The sequence below is a fragment of the Lycium barbarum genome, chromosome 2 (genome assembly GCF_019175385.1).
Source record: "Lycium barbarum isolate Lr01 chromosome 2, ASM1917538v2, whole genome shotgun sequence".
Lineage (NCBI taxonomy): Eukaryota > Viridiplantae > Streptophyta > Magnoliopsida > Solanales > Solanaceae > Lycium > Lycium barbarum.
The window spans coordinates 82,173,423-82,191,216 of record NC_083338.1 but is presented as its reverse complement, the minus strand read 5'-3'; positions in this window follow the sequence as shown (position 1 = coordinate 82,191,216).

Genomic DNA, 17,794 nt, shown 5'->3' with positions numbered 1-17,794 from the left:
CCTGAAATCAATAACGCAGGCCCGCAACATATCTTCTAGTGTCTGAATAGTGCGCTCGGCCTGCCCATCGGACTGAGGATGAAAAGCTGTACTGAGGCTCACCTGAGTCCCTAATCCCTCCTGGAATGACCTCCAGAAATTTTCCGTAAACTGGGCACCTCGGTCGGTAATAATAGATATAGGGACTCCGTGAAGTCTGACTATCTCTCTGATGTACAATCTAGCGTAGTCCTCAGCCGAATAAGTAGTCCGAACCGGAAGGAAATGGGTTGATTTCGTCAATCTGTCAACAATAACCCAAATAGAATCATACCTGCGTGGAGTGCGCGGTAACCCAACAACGAAATCCATATTAATCATCTCCCATTTCCAGGCTGGAATTTCCATCTCCTGTAATAATCCACCGGGCTTCTGATCCTCGATCTTAACTTGCTGGCAGTTCGGGCACTGACTAACAAACTCAGCAATATCTTTCTTCATGCCGTCCCACCAATACAAACACCTGAGATCCCGATACATTTTAGTGGAACCAGGATGAACAGAATACCGTGCATTATGGGCCTCGCCCATAATCTGCCGCCGTAAGCCCGCAACGTCCGGTACACAGAATCTGCCGTCATATAATAATACTCCTTCAGGCGAGATCTTAAACTGAGTCTTTGCTTTATTAAGGGCCACATCTCTGTACTGAATCAGGAGAGGACCTTCAAACTGGCGCTGCTTTACCTCCTGAATAATAGATGATTCAGCAACTGGACGAACAGAAATCCCAGAATCTCCAGAATCCGCCAAACAAACTCCGAGGCTGGCCAGCTGATGAATATCACGAACCAAATCCCTCTTATCAGATGGTACACCAGCCAGACTGCCTACGGACTTGCGGCTAAGCGTATCAGCTACCACATTGGCTTTCCCCGGATGGTACAGAATATCAACGTCGTAATCCTTTAGTAACTCAAGCCATCTCCGTTGCCGCAAATTTAGCTCCTTCTGCTTAAAAATATACTGGAGACTCTTATGGTCTGTATAAATATCAACATGGACCCCATATAAATAATGCCGCCAAATCTTCAAAGCATGAATTACTGCGGCCAACTCAAGATCATGAGTGGGATAGTTCTTCTCGTGCGGTCTGAGCTGCCGGGAAGCATAGGCTATGACTCGACCGTGCTGCATCAATACACAACCTATCCCAATACCAGAGGCGTCACAATAGACAACATACCCGTCTGATCCCTCTGGAAGAGCCAATACTGGGGCCGTAACCAATCTCTCTTTCAGCATCTGAAAGCTGCGCTCGCAGGCATCGGTCCACTGAAATTTTGCTGCTTTCTGAGTAAGCCTCGTCAGTGGTGCTGCAATAGAAGAAAAATCCTCCACGAACCTACGATAATATCCGGCCAATCCCAGAAAACTGCGCACCTCCGTCGGTGTAGTAGGCCTGGGCCAATTCTGTACAGCCTCAATCTTCTGCGTATCGACCCGAATACCGTCGGCACCGACAATATGGCCCAAGAATGCCACAGAAGTCAACCAGAATTCACATTTGGAGAATTTAGCATATAATTTCTGCTGACGGAGAATGCCAAGTACCGTCCTCAAATGATCTGAATGCTCCTCGGCTGATCGCGAGTAAATCAGAATATCATCAATAAACATAATAACAAACATGTCCAGAAAAGGCCGAAATACCCGATTCATCAGATCCATAAATACCGCTGGAGCATTAGTCAGCCCGAAAGACATAACTCTGAACTCATAGTGCCGGTACCGGGTCCTGAAAGCAGTCTTCGGGATATCTGACTCCCGCACTCGCACCTGATGATAACCTGAGCGCAGATCTACCTTCGAAAAATATTTAGCACCCTGCAGCTGATCAAACAAGTCATCAATCCGGGGGAGGGGATATTTATTCTTAATAGTCACCTTATTCAGCTGCCGGTAGTCGATACACATCCGCAGTGACCCGTCTTTCTTTCTAACAAACAATACCGGCGCTCCCCAGGGTGATGTGCTGGGTCTGATAAAGCCCTTATCCAACAAATCTTTCAGCTGCTCCTTCAACTCTTTCAACTCAGCTGGTGCCATCCTGTACGGGGGAATAGATATAGGCTGCGTATCCGGCATCAACTCTATAGTAAAATCAATCTCCCGCTCAGGCGGAAGGCCAGGAAGCTCGTCAGGAAATACATCTGGAAACTCACTGACGACCGGAACAGACTAAAGGGTAGGTATCTCCGCTGCAGTATCGTGCACACGAACCAAATGATAGATATAACCCTTCTGGATCATCTTCTTAGCCTTGAGGTATGAAATAAACTTACCCCTCGGCGATGCTGTGGATCCGAACCACTCTATAACTGGTTCCCCTGGAAACTGAAAACGGACTACCTTTTTCTGGCGGTCAACATTAGCATAACAAGAAGACAACCAGTCCATACCCATAATGACGTCAAACTCAAGCATGTCCAACTCTACCAAATCAGCCTTAGTGCTACGATCATAAATGGTCACAAAACAATCCCTATAGATCTGTCTCGCTACAATAAAATCCCCAACCGGCGTAGCTACCTCAAATGACTCTATAGGCTCAGACACTATCCCAATTTTACTAGCAACGAGCGGGGAAATATATGATAAAGTAGAACCAGGGTCAATCAATGCATATACAGATCTGGAGAAAACCAGTAATGTACCTGTGACGACGTTTGGCGAAGCCTCCTGATCCTGGCGGCTGGCCAAAGCATATATGCGGTTCGAGGGACCGCTAGAACCTGAAGTACCACCGCGGCCTCGACTGCGGCCTGCCGGTGCTGGCATACCTCGCCCTGCCGGGCGTGCAACAGATGGAGCAGATGATGAACCGGCGGCTGACCCTGTCGGCTGAGCCACACTACCAGAACCGCTGGCCAACGGACAATTTCTCATAAAATGGCCCTGACCACCGCACGAAAAACAAGCTCCAGTAGGTCGATAACACTCCCCAGGATGAGACTTCCCGCAATGAGAGCAACGGGGCCTGGGTGGTCTGGTCTGGCTGGGACCTCTAGTCATCTGTGAACCTGCCGCTCTGGAGCTCTGACCGGCCCCAGACGGTCCAGTACTGTCAAATCTCTGGCTGCCTGACTGAGTACTCCGGCCGGACGGAGGTAGCTGTCTGCCTGACTGCTGCTGCTGAGGTTGTCCGCCTCGAGAATCCCCGGAATAACCTGCGGACCTAGCCCTCTTGGGCGGCCTCCTGTCCCGATCTCTACCAGAATGATCAGACCTGTGACGGTCCTCCATACCCATCGCATAGGCCTAAAGTCGGGCAATGTCCATATCTGTCTGTAATGACACTTCCATACAGCCGTCGATCAAATAGCGATCCAACCTCATAACATATCTGTGCATCCGATCGGACATATCTGCTACTACGGCAGGTGCATACCGGGCCAGGGAATCAAACTCCAGATTATACTCACGAACACTCCGACCCCTCTGCTGCAGATGTAAAAATCGATCAGCCCGTGCCCTTCGCAACTCTGGGGGCAGAAAATGGCGGGTGAAAGCAGTCGCAAACTCGTCCCAAGTAGCTGGGGAAGCACCCTCGCCCCTAGATAACTCCCAGGTCTCATACCAGTGAGCAGCAACATCCCGAAGTCTATGCGAGGCCAACTCGACTGACTCGGTCTCTGAAGCCCTGACCAAGTCTAGTGAGCGCCGCATCCCCCGAATGAAATCATGGGGGTCCTCATCGGGCTTAGACCCGAAAAACTCTGGAGGGCCACACAATAAGAACTCTCGGACACGCAGGCTGTCACGCCTGTCATCATCATCATCGTCCCTCCGCCCGCGTCTGCGAGCCTGCCCTGCTACCAATGTGGTCAGCAACTGTACAGCCTCTCTCAGGGTCCTGTCCTCCGCCCCTGGCTGAGGAGCTGGAGTCTCGAGAGCGGGTACTCGGGCCTCTGGATCTGCTGAAGGACCTGCTCCAGGCTGTACCAATGGTGGTGTAGCGGACCCCTCAGAACGAGGCACAACCTCAGGCAAATCATAGACACGAGTCCGGGTAGCTCGCTGTGCCTGACTAGTCTCTCCCATCCTTGCCTTGCCCTTCTGGGCCACCGTTGCCTTCTTCGGAGGCATCACTGCAAACACAAGAACGGGTCAGATCAGAATCATTCTAATAGCATAGCTCTATCGCACGATCTAAGATTCCAAGGAAAGTAACATCCTAAATGCCCTGTAGCCTCCTGTTTATAGATGCGGTGCACAACACATCGATAAACAAGACTCTACGAGACACGGCCTGTAGACACTCCGAGGACAAACTGCTCGGATACCACTTTTGTCACGACCCAACCCCGTAGGCCGTGACTAGTGCCCGATCTGGGCACCCAAACCCATTTATCAAACGTATTCAAATATATTGCAAAAGCCGACAAGGCTATATTCCAAATACAGATAATTTCCAGAAAAATTTCGGCAGAGTTTCCTTTGTTTTTCGGACTAACCAGAATAACCCTGTACACAGCAAACACCAACAGAGGCCACACAGGGCTAATCAAAGCAATGCACAAACATATGCGGACCGGCCGCCCCGGCGTATGGGATCGCCCAAACAACATATACACATAAGCATACAGACTGACCATAACCCACAGACATGTCCACAGACCTCTAAACTGACCGACAGAATCATATGACGGGACAGGGCCCCGCCGTACCCAAATAGTCAGATATGCAGAAATATATACATGGCGGAAGATATATATACCAAAAGTGGACTTCGAATCAAAGGAGCACTCCGGAATAGCAGAAGTGTAGCCTACAGTGGTGGATCACCGGCGTCTGTACCTGCGGGCATGAAACGCAGCCCCCGAGGAAAGGGGGTCAGTACGAAAGATGTACTGAGTATGTAAAGCATGGAGTACAAAAACATATAGGCCACAACTGAAAGCGAACAGACTACAAAAGAGAGAAATGCCGAACAGTATATCAACTGTTTATCAAAAACATATATACATAATGCAAACAAAATCATGCAAAGCTCTGGAACGTGGTCACCACTCCGACGCTGGTGCCACACACAGCATAACACCAGAAGGTTTCAAATCTCCTTACATCCCCGAACACATACATATGGGAGCGTATCGCATCACCAGCCATATCACAGCATAACTCCAAACGGAACCCAGCCCTATGGCGAGGCCTCGGGAACCGTAACACAGCATACAGCCGAATTATCATAGGGCGCACGAATCATAACCGGCCCGGGAACCGGTGAACGAAGTCAAAATAAGGCACGAGCGGAGTCGTGAGCAAACAAATGCAAATTTATATTTCAAAATAGCCTTTCAAAACTTAATAATCTCATAAGTCATTTTATAAACCAAAATAGTCGAATGATTAGTTCATACGAAAGTTTATCTCACAAATTGTTTCCAAAGTGGTACGTATGGCTCCAACGGAACTTAACATATCATAATAGTCAAAACATATTTCATAGAGGGAAGTTTCAAAGTCGAAGATCTCATATCGAAGTTCATCCAAAAAGGGAGCCCAATAGGACAAATAGGGCGTCTCGGGGCTGGCGGGCCCACCTCAGGTCAAATCGAGGTGGCGAACATAATTCACGAACATTTAGAGGCCAAAAGGTCATACATAATGATTTCAAAATGACCCGATCACATTTCCATAGGTTTCGGATATTTAGTTGCATTCTAGCCAAAATAGAGCCTTTAGGCTTCAATTGAATTGGATGAATAGTAGCCGTTTTATAGATCGGGTTTCGAGGAGCAGAATTGCTCCGGGGGGTTCCAATATTCACCTAACATACTAAGACATGTCAAACGAAGAAATGGGAAGCTTTACATACCTTATAGGCGTCTTATGCCCTCCTTAAAATCAAATCCCGTTTCGTCCAGAATCTGCAAATGGTCAAAGTTACCAATTAGAGATTCTTAGGCTTAAGATTTCCATTAACTTGATTTTTGTCTACCGAAATTTCGGCAGCATTTCCTCTATAAATCTAACACCCCCGAGACTTAGCTCGGCTCAAAATGCATCAACAACAACAACCCAAACATCATCAAACAACATAAACCATAATCAAACCATTCTAACTTCAATGTTCTTCCTTACTATATAAGTTGGTAACTTTCATTCAAACTTCGCAATACCAAACTAATGTCCATATTATTGTATTCATTCACCCATTCAAGGTTAGTCAAACACATCCCAATTATGTTCCAAACAATATACATAAGTTCAACCAATTAGCTACTTTCCATATTGCATCTCAAACGTCAACAACTACGACGAACTTACTAACTGGCATTGTTTTATTCCAAATTCATTTAACAACAACCATAATCCACATTTAAAGTCTTATTTTCACAATTATATAAGAATATACAAAAATCATATAAATTCCCATAAGAACCCGCAACCATTTTCCAATGTCAATTCAACTCGTTAAACATTCATTTACGCCATAAATGCCACAACGACGCAATTAACAACTAAACAAAATCAAATTCACCTCCCTTCCACACTATCATGGCTCACGGCCAAACACACCCTCTATACACACACACGCCATTCACAAACACCAAAAAATTCCATAATATTCATGCCACTTTAATCACTATAACATATATATCCATTCCCTAACATAAAAACATAGAAATCTTACTTTTTCTTGAAATTCCGACTTGCCGCAAACGCCGCTCTTTCACCAAACTAATTGTATCACGTCGGAGAGCGTCTTGTACTTGTTACAACTACAAGAAGGGCACGATTTTTAGATTAGAAACAAAGGCTTGGGAATTATTTTTTTTGCTTGAAGAGGGTTCGGCCGAGAGCCTCCCTTGAGGTGTTCTTCAATTTTTTTTTTTTTGTTTTGATTGGCTTTTCTTGAAAATTATAAAGGGGATATGGATATATACTAGATTAAGGGTCATGTGATAATCACATGACCACTTAAAATGGGGCTTGGGCCAAGCCTTTGGCCGGCCACCCCTCCATTTGGGCTTCAAATTTTGTTCCAAATTTTTCTTGGCCCAATTTTTTAAAATCTCGTTTTGAAATTCTCGAAACCTATTTCCGAAATTCCAATTTTTGCCCTTGGACTTCCTTCACATTTCCACACCAATATTTTCATGAACAACATAGACATTTTAACTAAAATCAATTATTCCCTTATAACATGCAAGTCTTAATTATTTTCACGATTTCCGATTATGCAAAAATACGGGATATAACAGTTAGCATACCTGTGATAATATCTCCATGAGCCTTTGTATCCTTACGACCTAATAGGGCATACAGACAGTTCTGACCACCGCTCGTATTGTTGGGCTTTGCTGCACCACGCCCTTGCTGGGCTTGAGAATTTCGGGGAACCGGTGAATTAGTAGACTGAGCTATATTTCCCCAAGTATTCTGTCTTGCGGATGGGCAATCCTTCAGATAATGGCCCTGCTGACCACACCCGAAGCAACCACCCGTGCCCGAACGACATGCTCTTGGGTCTCTCCTCCCACACTTGTTGCAAGTAGGATATGTGATTGCACCAAAATTTTAGCTTTTTTGGCTAAACCTGGACCTCTGAGATGGGACACTGACTGTATACGGAGCAGGTCCTGAAGACCTATTCTTGAAGAACTGGTGATTTCTGCCTCCCTGAGTTCCTGCCGGACTGAAATTTCCTGTAGACTTAGCCCTCTTGCTGAATTCCCTATCTTTCTGCTTCTACAGGGCTTCTTCTTCCTTCAGCCTAGTCTCGTTACCTTGCACAAATGCCAGTATCTTAGAAATAGTCATCTTGTCATTCTGAGCAGCTATGTTGGCATCCTTGTGCAATTCAGGTTTAAGCCCAAGTACAAACCTTCTAACTGTGGCCCTCATGTCAGGAACCATGTGAGGAGCATGTCTGTACAATGACACGAACTTGAGGTAATAATCCTGAACTGTCATGTCATTCTGCCTTAGATTCTCAAACTCAATAGTCTTGGCTTCCCTGGCCTCAATTGGCATGAAGTGCTCAATGAAAGCGTCTGCAAATTCATCCCAAGTAGTAGAAGATGCATTATCCCCTCGGTACCGTTCTCATGTCTCATACCAAATATGAGCCACATTTTACAGCTATAAAGCTCCAAGCTCCGCTGCCTCTGTATCATTAGCATGCATCATTCGAAACACCTTCTGAAGTCCATCAATGAAATTATGTGGGTCTTCATCCCTCTTTGACCCAGTGAACACCGGTGGCTTCATCCGCATAAACTCCTGAGTCCTAGAACTGTTCAACCCACTACTAGCACCAGAGCTATGGGCCATTTCCTGTCGTTGGGCCTGATTTGCCAAAATTTTAGTGAGCAGCTGAATAGCTCCTCTAACATCCGCATCTGAAGTATTGGGAGGCGTAGCTGCGGCATTAGCTGTGGCGGCTATCTGAGCCTGAGTGCCTCCTTCTGTTGCTGCATCAACGGTATCCCTCTGGCTAGTAGCCGTATTTCTCTTGTTGTACTTCCTTTTCGGAGCCATTTATGAAATACTTAATCCACACGAGTTAGAAGAATTCCTAAAAGCATTGCTCTCTCTCTCTCTCTGCACGAACTAGAGTATGAAAGAAGTGAAACAAATCCTGAATGTCTTGGTGGTCAACTGTTTATATGTGTGGGGCCCTCACACATATAAAAGAGACCCCACTGGACACAGCTTCATAGACTCCCTAAGATACTTGAACCTAGCGTTCTGATACCAAGATTTTTCACGCCCCGAACCTGGGCCTGGACGTAACACAGCACCCGGTGGCTGACTGCATGTGACCGAGCGAACCAACTGGCTGGCTGAATCAACATGTGATACCAAAACATAACTGATTTATAAAATAAAACTAACACATGTCGATTAACTGGAAGTCTGACTGAAATATCATAATGCGGAAATACATAGACAATCTGAAAATATCTGAAAGCAGCCAATATGGCTAAACCAAAACAGCTGAACAACTGAGTATGGCTCCAGCAGAATTGAAAGAGTTAAAGGTACAGCTGAAAGATTTACTTGAGAAGGGTTTCATTAGGCCCAGTTCATCACCGTGGGGAGCACCGGTCTTGTTCGTGAAAAAGAAAGACGGATCCCTACGAATGTGCATCGACTACAGGCAGTTGAACAAGGTGACAATAAAGAATAAGTACCCCCTTCCCAGAATAGACGATTTTTTTGATCAATTACAGGGCGCCAAGTGGTTCTCTAAGATAGATTTGAGATCGGGTTATCATCAAGTGAGAATTAAGGAAGAAGACATTCCCAAAACAGCCTTCCGGACGAGATATGGTCACTATGAATTCCGAGTAATGTCGTTCGGATTGACAAATGCCCCGGCGGTGTTCATGAACTTAATGAATAATGTGTTCAGACCATTCTTGGATCTCTTCGTGATAGTATTCATCGATGATATTCTGATATATTCTTGCACAAAATCAGAACATGCAGATCACCTAAGAATTGTTCTTGGCATTCTTCGAGCTCGAGAATTATATGTGAAGTTCTCAAAGTGCGAGTTTTGGATAAAATCTGTGGCATTTCTAGGCCATGTTATTTCCGATGATGGCATCCGAGTCGACACTCAGAAAATAGAAGCTGTGAAGACTTGGCCAAGGCCTACGACGCCTACAGAAGTTCGTAGTTTTCTGGGTTTGGCAGGTTATTACCGAAGGTTCGTAGAGGGCTTTTCTTCTATTTCAGCCCCATTAACGAAGCTAACCCAGAAGTCGGAGAAATTTCAGTGGAACGATGCTTGTGAGCATAGTTTTCAAGAGCTAAAAGACAGATTGACCTCAGCTCCAGTGTTAACACTTCCAGAAGGACCGGATGGGTATGTGGTGTATTGTGATGCTTCCGGTGTGGGACTAGGATGTGTATTAATGCAGCATGGCAAAGTCATTGCATATGCCTCGAGACAATTGCGGAAACATGAACAGAATTATCCGACTCATGATCTCGAATTGGCCGCGGTTATCCATGCCTTAAAGATATAGAGGCATTATTTGTATGGTGTGCACGTCGATATCTATACAGATCATAAGAGTCTTCAACATATTTTCAAGCAGAATGAGTTAAATCTACGACAGAGGCGGTGGTTAGAATTGCTGAAGGATTACGATGTGAATATCTTGTACCGTCCTGGAAAGGCGAATGTGGTAGCCGACGCGCTTAGCCGTCGATCAACGGGCAGTTTAAGTGAAGTCCCTCCAGAAAAGAAAGAGATGATTCGTGAGCTTCATCAATTAGCAAACCTTGGGGTACGTGTAATTGATTCGGGTAATGCCGGAATCGGTGTCAATGATCCTACGGTCTCACCCTTGAATGCGGAGATAAAATAACGCCAGTATGAAGATCCACAAATGTGTCATCACAAGGATCTATCCGGTAGGAAAGAGAAGTCTCCATTTGAAATTTCTATAGATGGGGTTCTTAGATACCGTGACAGACTGTGTGTACCGGATGTGGCAGAATTACGCCAGCGGATTCTAGAGGAAGCACACCATTCTCGATATTCCGTTCACCCAGGTGCGACCAAGACGTATCACGATCTCAAATTGCTATATTGGTGGGATGGCATGAAACGAGACATAGCCAAGTTCGTAGCACAGTGTCCAAATTGTCAACAAGTGAAAGCTGAATATCAGAAGCCAGGAGGCTTGTTGCAAGCAATGGAAATTCCTACCTGGAAATGGGAAGAGATTAATATGGATTTTATTGTGGGATTACCTCGCTCCCGAGGCAAATATGATTCTATATGGGTGATCGTGGACAGGCTCACGAAAGCAGCTCATTTTATCCCAGTCAGAACCACATATTCAGCAGAAGACTATGCCAGGTTATATCTAAAAGAAATTGTGCGCCTTCATGGAATTCCTTTGGCCATTATCACAGACAGAGGGGCCCAGTTTACAACCAAATTTTGGAAATCTTTCCAAGAAGGGTTAGGTACTCAAGTCAAATTCATCACGGCATTTCACCCACAGACTGATGGGCAAGCCGAGCGCACTATTCAGACCTTGGAGGATATGTTACGAGCGTGTGTGTTGGATTTTGGTGGTAGTTGGGATGAGCATTTACCCCTTATTGAATTTGCTTACAACAACAGCTACCATTCCGGTATTAAAATGGCCCCGTATGAAGCATTATATGGAAGAAAATGTAGATCCCCAATTGGATGGTTCGACACCAGAGAAGTACAATTGATAGGCCCCGACTCAATCCAACAAGCAGTTGAAAAAGTTAAAGTAATTCGAGACCGACTGTTGACAGCTCAAAGTCGCCAAAAGTCTTACGCGGACAACCGCCGACGGGATTTAGAATTCCAAGTAAATGACTGGGTATTTCTGAAGGTATCGCCGATGAAAGGGGTGATGAGATTTGGCAAAAAGGGGAAGTTAAGTCCCAGGTACATCGGACCTTACAAAATTGTCCGTAAGGTGGGTCATGTAGCGTATGAGTTGGACTTGCCTTCGGAGCTTGAAGCAGGTCATCCAGTATTTCATGTGTCGATACTCCGCAAATGTATTGGAGACCCAACAAGGATAGTTCCGGTAAAGGATGTGCAAGTGACAGAGAAGCTGACATATGAAGAAGTACCTGTTGCTATTTTAGACCGACAAGTGCGAAGACTTCGGAACAAAGAAGTAGCTTCAGTAAAAGTCCAATAGCGAAACAGCAATCGAGAAGAAATAACTTGGGAGGCGGAAGAGAAGATGAAAGCCAAGTACCCACATTTATTCCAATCTCTGAAAAAAGTTCATGACGAGACGCCGAGGTTACATGTACAAGGAATAGAACAATGAAGGGCTTGAGTGTATGATGTTTCACTAAGTCGGGAATGGCTAATTATGAATTTTTGGGAATAAGAAGGTTGCGGAAAATTTTCAGCTCAGTGGTCGTAAAGGGCACTATACGGCCCGTAAAATGATTTACGGACCGTATAGTGCAATCGTCCTCCAGCCTTCCAAAATCTCAAGTTTCTGCCAAGTGTTGAAATGGCTAAACACGACTTGGAGGACGGCCCGTAAACTGGTTTACGAACCGTGAACCTCGGTCGTAAACCGCCATAATCCTCAGCCAAACTTTCTATTTCTGGGATGATTAAAAACGATCATATAGGACGGACCGTAAACCACAATACGGTCCGTAAACTATGGTTTACGACCACTGTTCATCCCGACAATTTATCATTAAAAATCAGTTTTGTGATTATTAAAAGGAACTTAGGCTTCATTTCATTTCATTTTTCTTCCATACAACTCAAGAATGCTCTAGAACTCTCCAAATATTTCCTCCATAAGAATTCAAGAGAATTAAAGGGAACATCAAGATCAACACCGCTAAATTCATGAAATCAAATGTAAGAACACATCAAAGGATCATCTAAGTCAAGAAATCCTTAAAAGGGTGGAACTAGGGTTTTGGCTAAGTGAAGTATTTCAACTCAAGGCTTGTTCAATCATCATCTAAGGTATGTTTCGTGACTATACCACGTGATTCAAGGTATTGGAAGACTTAGATACTTAAAACGTAGAAGAACATAGGAATGGGTCATTATTGAGTGAATAGTGACATAAATGAATGATAGTGGAATTGAATCATGAATGTTGAAGTGTTGTGAGTACAAATATGATATAAATGATGTTTATACCGTGAAACAAGTAGTAAATGCGTGAAAACACAAAGATGAGCTATAGGGAGAAATATGGGAAATTTTGGAGGAAAATGGTGGATTTGCTAATGGTGCATAAATGATGATTTTGATTGCGATATTGCGAATAGCATTGTGAATGTTTGGGAGTTGAAATAGAATGGGAAAAAGTAGTAGGAACAAATAGAATGCCGCCTAGTTTTCCTAAGAAATAATGATGCGTTTTCGTAATCTGTTAACTAACATGAGCCAAATTCTCGCGTGAAGGTGACGACGTGACATCGAAGAAGGGCGAGCGAACGAAAACGTAGCTAAGAGATCAAGGTATGTGAGGCTAGACCCTTTATTCTATGGCATGAATCCTATGACGTGATTTCCTTTCTTTCCATGATTCTCCTATACCCGGAAAGCCAAGAGCTCAAGATGATAAATAGTTATATGAGTCAAAAGATATGATATGATTTTCTTAACGTAAATAATGTTGTTCCTTGTATACACTCACCTTATACATTGATTCCTTCAAGGTGAGGCAGAATAATCATGTATGTCCATAATGGAATCGAGGGTACACGACCTTCCGTCACCTCGATGGAATACAGCTAATCTAGAGTCCTTATGCATGTATAAGAACAAGCATATTTTATAAATATATTACTATGAGTATTTTACCATGAGCATGTCATGATTGCATCTACACAGGGCCTAGTTGGCCGGGCCGACACCGCTACAGCGGGCGGCTATACGGACACACCGGGCCTAGTTGGCCGGGCAGACACCACTAGTGGGCGGCAGGAGATGGTACCCCGGACGTGGGAGGCATGGACGCGGGCTTATATTATTGATAATCACACCGTTCCGACATGGACGGACAGCTTGCATGTCATGCATTTATGATATTATGATAAGTATGAGTAAGATAGCATGCATTACTCCTCTTATGATTATTATTCAGATTCAGAGGTTCTTATTGACGCTCTCACTATATTACTGTTGTCCTTCTTCATTGATTATGCCTCTCATACTCAATACAATGTTCGTACTGACGTCCTTTTCCTTGGACGCTGTGTTCATGCCCACAGGTAGATAGGGAGGCGAGCTTGATCCAGATACTTAGGAGTTGTCAGCTGTTGAGAGCACTCCATCGCCCGGAGGTGCTTATGATTTCTCTTTTGGTATATATATATATTTTGGGCATGGCGGAGTCTTGTTCCGCTATTGTATCGCATGTCAATAGAGGCTCGTAGATGTGTAGTGTGGGTAGCATGGTCTCATATCTTTTATGCATATGTGCACTCCTTATTTTGATGTACCAAACCTTTCTATATACAAAAGTATTTATGTTTCCATATAAATTATTATTTTTTCCATGTTTTAAGTATAAATGTGATAATAAGGCATTAATCGAGTAAGGAGGGTATTAGAGTGAGCGGTGCTCGGCGGTTAGCCCCGGGTACCCGTCGCGGCCCCTAGCTGGGTCGTGACAGTTTCTTCACCCAATTCTCATTCTATTACTTCGAGGTGATTCTACAATCTCAATTTGATGAAAGCAACATCATTCTTCATCACCCATATGACTACAACAATCCTTAGTTAATAATCCAAAACCCTAGCATAGTTCAGATGATACTCTCTATCAAACCCATTTATGATTCTCCCAAGAACTCATCAATTCACAATATAAGTTATTAGAGAGTAGAAGTATTATCTTTTTGAAGTTCAATCCTCTTGAATTCATATTCTAGGGTTCTTTTGTCCAAGACGAAGATTCAATCGATAATCTATGGAATAAATTGAGATTCTAGCATTAATCTTTATTAGATTGATGTAATAATAAATGGGGTTTGAGTAGAAACTCATCTTGGATGATTTGTGGAAGCCCTAGAGTGTTTTCTCTCCAAAAAGACTGTTTATAATGAAGTGGGAAAAGTTTTTCGGAGTTGGGTACATATAAAATTCGAAAAAAAGAGGTTTCAGGCATAATTTGGCCTGGTGCGTCGCCCCAAGCATCGCCCAGGGCAGCACACTAGGCCTGTATTACAGGACTTGATGAAAATTACATTTTTATGTGATTTTGGCTTGGCGCGGCGCCCTAGGCCGTTCTAAAAGCATTCAGTAAAATTGGCATAACTCCTAGTACAAAACTCTGTTTTGCCTACACAATATACCGTTGGAAAGATATTTCAAAGGGCTACAACTTTTATGTTTTAGGTTTCCTCAAATTCCCAACATATTTTCACGAAATTGGGATGGAAGGAAGACATATCAAAAACTAAGCCGATTCTATTGAATTTTAAGCGCCTTACTATTATCCATCTTGAGACGATCATATCTCCTTGCTATGATCTCTGATAGGCCTGTTGTTTATATGGTTAGAAAGATATTTCTACGTACTACAACTTTCATTAAGGGTACTTTTCCAAATTCCCAACTAATAAAGGGGTTATGGTTTCCCGAAGTAGGCCTGTCAACCATTTTCGGAAAACGTTCAAACCTTCAGTTTTTCTACTAAAACTCTAACGATATGGGTCTAACCTTAGTTCTAAGATATGGGGTGTAACAGTATTCATGAATACGACGATTGTATTCACTTCTTTGAGCTTTTTTTGCTAAATTTTTCGATTGTATTCATTCTTTTAGGGTGTATTTGTTAGCATAAGCGTTGTTTGTTGTTGTTGTTGTGAAATTTCTGTCAAATCTGGCCGGAACTAGTGGTTGGTGTTGTATTCATGAATAAGACAATTGCATTCACTTTTTTGAGTTTTTTTGTTAATATTTTAGATTGTATTCATTTCTTTAGGGTGTATTTGTTAATTTTTGGAGTATTTATGTTTTTATGTATTCAGTTTTACTCATTGTATTCATGAATTCAATGAGCCCGTTTATGAATACAGATAATCATTTCATGAATACAGTGAAAAAAGAAAAAAAATCGTTGTATTCATGAATACAAAGGGGGAAAAAACGAATACAGCGAAAAAAAAAAGTAGCTATGCCATGTAAATATTGAAAATGTAGCTATGACAAATTTTAATCCCTCAAAATGTAGTCATTTATGTAAAATCCCCTATAATTATTTCCAAGATTAAAAAGCCTGTTTGAATGGACTTATAACTTATATAAATTATGGATTTTGGCTCATTGTTGCTATTTTGGCTTAGAAATAAGTGCTTAAAACACTTTTTATCTTACCCAACACTACAAAAGTGCTTAAAAGCTATACTAGCTTTAAAGCACTTAAAATAATCCAATCCAAACAGGCTCTAGTACTCCATCTGTCCCAATTTATGTGGCACACTTTCCCTTTTAGTATGTCCAAAAAGAATGTCACCTTTCTATATTTAGAAATAATTTAACTTTATGAGATTATTTATACACACATTTATCTAAGACTTGTTTTGGACCACAAATTTCAAAAGTCTTCTTTTTTTTTTGTTAAATTTTGTGACTAATCAAATGGTGCTACATAAATTGGGACAGAAAAAGTACTTTTCTTTGAAGAATTTTTGCTTAAAATATAAAGGAAACAAAACATGGGTTCCCCCTAACTACGTACAACCATCAAAAATGGGCTTGGCCCTTGAAGTCAGCCCAACCCAGCCCGCTACTTGGGTAGGGTTGGTTTAAGATTTTTAAAGCTCATTTAAAACTGGGACTTATAATCTTAGCTCCAATCAGCCTACTGGTCCTTGACGTTTGACCGAAGCTAGGTCGAGGTAGGCTCATGGGCCAAAAGGCCATTTAATTTAATTAAAAATATAAAAGAAAATTATGAAAAAAGAAGTAACTAGAAATAGTGATTACCGAGTAAGTTTTAGTATCTTACACAATATTTTACTCATTTAGCGTTAAATCCGATTCAACAAGTATAGAAGTTACATTCACGAATGCGATTTAATTTAAATTTAAAATTTGAAAGAGAATTGTGAAAAAGAAGTAAAACCTAGGAATAGTAATTACCGAATAATTCCTTGTATCTTGCACAATACTTACCTCATTAGCGTTAAATCTCTAATACTAAAATTCCTAATCACCAAGTATAACGTTGCATCTATCATGGAAATATCCAAACACTTGTTCCTACTCGAAATTGGGTGCACGTCTTTACCCAAATCCAAAGTGGTAATAATTTTTAAGTGAATTTTAATATTATTAGTTTTTGAAATGTAATTATTTGATAATGTGTAACTAATTAAATTTGCATATGAATGTAGATGAAGATGTTAATCAAGACAACTTATCACAAACAGATTCAAATTCGCTTGACGATGTTTAGTGTTGAATATACTATAAGTTGTCCTAGAAAATTGATAGGATTAATATTAAATGATTGTATATCAAATTTGAAGTCGTTTGGAGTTGATCTGAACCAATTTTGATGCAAAAATGTGTTGGAGAAGTTTTTACACAAGTTAAGGTGACATGTAAGGATTTATATCAGGATTTGTGCGGTCATAATTTTTGGCGGTCTATCAGGATTTGACCACAAATCCTACTGACCCGTCAGGATTTGTAACAAGACAAGTTTTGCCATCAATTCAAAAATTGCCAGAATGTTTTGCCCAAAATTCTAGCAATCCATCAGGACTTGGCCAAAAATCCTGCTGATAATATGAGTTTGCATATCAACTTAAAATTCTGACGATTCGTCGTGATTTTGTTACTAAACCTGGCCACGAACCTATTCATGCAAAACTTTTCTTGTCAAAATTTAACTGTAACCCTGAAATATCCTATTTGTGCGAATCTTCCATATATTAGTGGCCTGGTTGGTTTTGAGTTAGGGTATCTATTTGGATATGGGAGTTTTTTAGTTATAAATAGTGTTGTTAATGGAATAGGATGACTTCCGGCCAAGCCTTCATCAAATTATGGTCTAGTTGATATTCTATATTTAGCAAAAGTTGTCATTTTATAGTTAATAAAGTAATTTGATGATTTGTCTATAATTGTATTATAAATTGAGTGACCTTCTATGTAATTATTCATTAACAACAACCTTAAATTTGTTAGATTACGTGTTATCTCATAAAATTTCTTTTATGTAGAATAGTTATGTTGTAACTATAAATATAAACAACCAATTATTTGTCTTATCAAATAAAATAAAAT